The 3,228-nt window shown below is 34.9% G+C and overlaps 1 pseudogene; it reads left to right on the top strand.

Annotated features, from left to right (window-relative positions):
- Window positions 1-1,320: 1,320 nt before the first annotated feature.
- On the top strand, window positions 1,321-1,421 carry LOC132662621 (U6 spliceosomal RNA; annotated as a pseudogene).
- The last annotated feature ends 1,807 nt before the right edge of the window (window positions 1,422-3,228 follow it).

Genomic DNA, 3,228 nt, shown 5'->3' with positions numbered 1-3,228 from the left:
GTGTAAGACATTACATAGGGGCCAAAGTTTCTGTTTTTATTTATTTATTTTTTAATATGATGTCATCTCAACACTATTGGTTGAAGAGACTTCCTTTGTCTATTTAATTGCTGTTATGACCTTGATGAAGGCCAAATAACAGTTGAGTTTTTAAAGAATGTGTTATTAGATTTTTGTAAGTAAGATTTCTTCATCAAGATACAGAAGAATTAAGCACAAAAAGAAAACGCTCTTAAAAAGTAAACTTAAAACTTACATTTGCCAAAAGGGCATTAAAGAAAATATAAAGATAAACCATTAATTAGAGAAGACAGTTGTGGCACATAGAACTGATATAGCTAAAGATAGAGATAAATATCTGTATTCTCAATATCCTCAATAATAAATAAGAATGATATAAACAACTCAATAAAAATGTACTCAGATATTAGCAAGCCATTTATAGTTGAAACAATATTAATGGCCAATGAATATATGGAATGTTTATATTAATTACCATTTTATATCCATTCAACTGGAAAACTTAATGAAAAATATTAGTAAGCATATGGATTTCTTAAAAACTGATGGCTGATTCAAGCAATTTAGAAAACAGTGTGGCATTCTTTTAAATTTAAATATTCAAATATCCTGTGAACTTGTTTTGCTTCCAAGTATATATACAAAGACATTTTGGCATTTGTGTCCTGTGAGATATATATAAAAATATGCATAGAATCATAATTCATAATAGCAATAAATATGGAAATGGCAGAAATGTCTTTTGACACGGAGAAATAATAAATTGTGATACATTCTCAATAGAATATTATACAACGGTGAATATTATTGAATTAATGTTCCATGTAAAATATGAATTTTAATGTCTTAATGCAATATAAAAAAAAAAACAAGCAGGTTTACAGGAGCGCCTGGGTGGCTCAGTAGGTTAAGTGTCAGATGTCAGGTCAGGTCATGATCTCATGGTTCATGAGTTCAAGCCCCACATCGGACTCTGTGCTGACAGCTCAGAGCCGGGATCCTACTTCAGATTCTGTCTCTCTGGCCCTCCCCAGCTCATGCTTTGTCTCTCTCTTTCAAAAATAAACATTTGAAAAAATTTTTAAAAAGCAGTTTACATAAGAGTACATATTCTTTAAAAAGAAAGACCAAGAAATATATGTGTATACTAAAAATACATTAAAAAGCGAGCTAACATTAAACAAATTAACTATACCTTACCACTTGGTGGTGACAAGTGGAAAAGAAAAAGGCATAAATATCTAGATTCAAGTTGTTGGTAATGTTTTAACTTGACACACAGTAATTTCACCAAAATCAGGGCTCGCTTCAGCAGCACATATACTAAAATTAGAACAATACAGAGAAAATTAGCATGGCTTCTGTGCACCAATATCCATTATATTATTAAAAATAATTATATAGGGGCGCCTGGGTGGCTCAGTCAGTTGAGTGTCTGACTTTGGCTTAGGTCATAATTCCACAGTTTGTGGGTTCAAGCCCCGCATCGGGCTCTGTGCTGACAGCTCAGAGCCTGGAGCCTGCTTCGGATTTTGTGTCTCCCTTTCTCTCTGCCCCCTGCCTTGCACTTAGTCTGTGTCTCTGTCTCTCAAAAATAAATAAACATTAAAAAAATAAATAATAATTAGATAAATATATATCTAACATCATAGTGTATATATTCAAGTTAACATTTGAATAAATATACATATAAATTAAAAATTGAAAAGGTATGCATGTGATTTAATTATAACAATGTTTTATGGTCTGAAGGTAATAATTAATTGAAATCTGTGTACATGCTCCCTCTATGAAAACATAAAAAAGTAAAAACCAAAACAAGCATGTTGTGAATACAAAGGTTGAAGCCACTGTGAAAGGCAGTCAAATTCTAATCCTTCTATCATATGCATTCTGTGTTCTTCGTTACTGAAACGTTTAGAGTGACCTGTAAATGACCTGCATGTTGAACATCAATGGGAGTATGGTTACTAAGTTTCTGCAACTAATCTTTAAAACAGCATGTATGCTACAAGGCTTTGCGATTGTACTTCCATATAGGTCATCCCTTTTATGAAACACTCTACCACAGCATGGCCAAGACTTCCATGGGAGTAAAGAATATTTTTATTTTATCAGTCAGAGTATACTCTTCTTAATCCTGGCTCTTTGAACACCATGAATCTCCCCATGCTCGACACACATGATTTTAGACATTAGTACATCATAATTATGCTTTTAGATCTCAAACTTGTCAATGATGCTGTTGCTTTTGAACTGTGAGAGAAGCAAGGGCACCAGAGAGGATAATAGCAACATAGAAGTAGGTGCCTTGTGTTGTTTCTATTTGTAGCACCTCCTGACTAGTAAATAACAGGAAAAAAGATGAATATCCAAATAGATAGTGACAACTTGATCAAAGGAAGAAAAAAATTGAGTCACGTACAACAGGCTTAATCAGGTTAATTAGAATCTGGGTTGCATCTTGGACCTGGGAATACTCATCAACAGGCTGTCATCTGAAGAAAGATTATTCTCACTTAGTCTAAGGAGCATGGCAGGTGTGTCGTGTGCGGCTAGATTCTCACATCAGCTCTCTGGGAAGAAGGTCTCTCGCAGAGCTGCAATTTAGCAGGCTGCCATGGCACCCGCTGAAAAATGTCTGGTGTTCCTGTTATACCAATGTCCAGAAGCATCATTATGTGGTGGAAATGTTGTTGGTGGTGCACAGGAAGGAGGAGGGGAGAGGTAAACAAGGAGAAAAGGGGGAAATGGTGGGGAGGAGGAAAGTAGAAGAAGGAAAGGAGAGAAGAAATGAGGGAGGCTAAAGATCAATGAGAGTAAAGAAAGTAAAGGAAAACAACACTGTGGAAGGAGTTTAATCAACATCAAAACAAATACAAAGATGACAATGATTTTCAAATACAACACTAGCCTCACTTTGGGAAATGCAATCTAGTTAAGGCACTTTTCTCTCGATAGAATTTAAATCCAAAATTTTTCCTTAGATTCTTTTTTTTTTCTTTGTTCCCCACCCCCCCCTTCACTTTCTCTTTCCCTTCAGTCCTTCTCCAAATCTCCTCCTCTTCTTCCTCCTCCTTCTACTAAATATGTGCATTATTTACAAGAAGTGTCTCTAAACCAAAAACACTTCCTTAAGCTTCAAAAACCACACATTTCAACTTGCCACAGAGAAATGATAGAAAAAATGCAATGGCATGAAATACA

Source organism: Panthera onca, chromosome D1 (genome assembly GCF_046562875.1).
Source record: "Panthera onca isolate mPanOnc1 chromosome D1, mPanOnc1 haplotype 2, whole genome shotgun sequence".
In the NCBI taxonomy this organism is placed as follows: domain Eukaryota; kingdom Metazoa; phylum Chordata; class Mammalia; order Carnivora; family Felidae; genus Panthera; species Panthera onca.
Note: the sequence above shows the minus strand (reverse complement) of the source record. Positions and strands in the feature narration are given on the sequence as shown.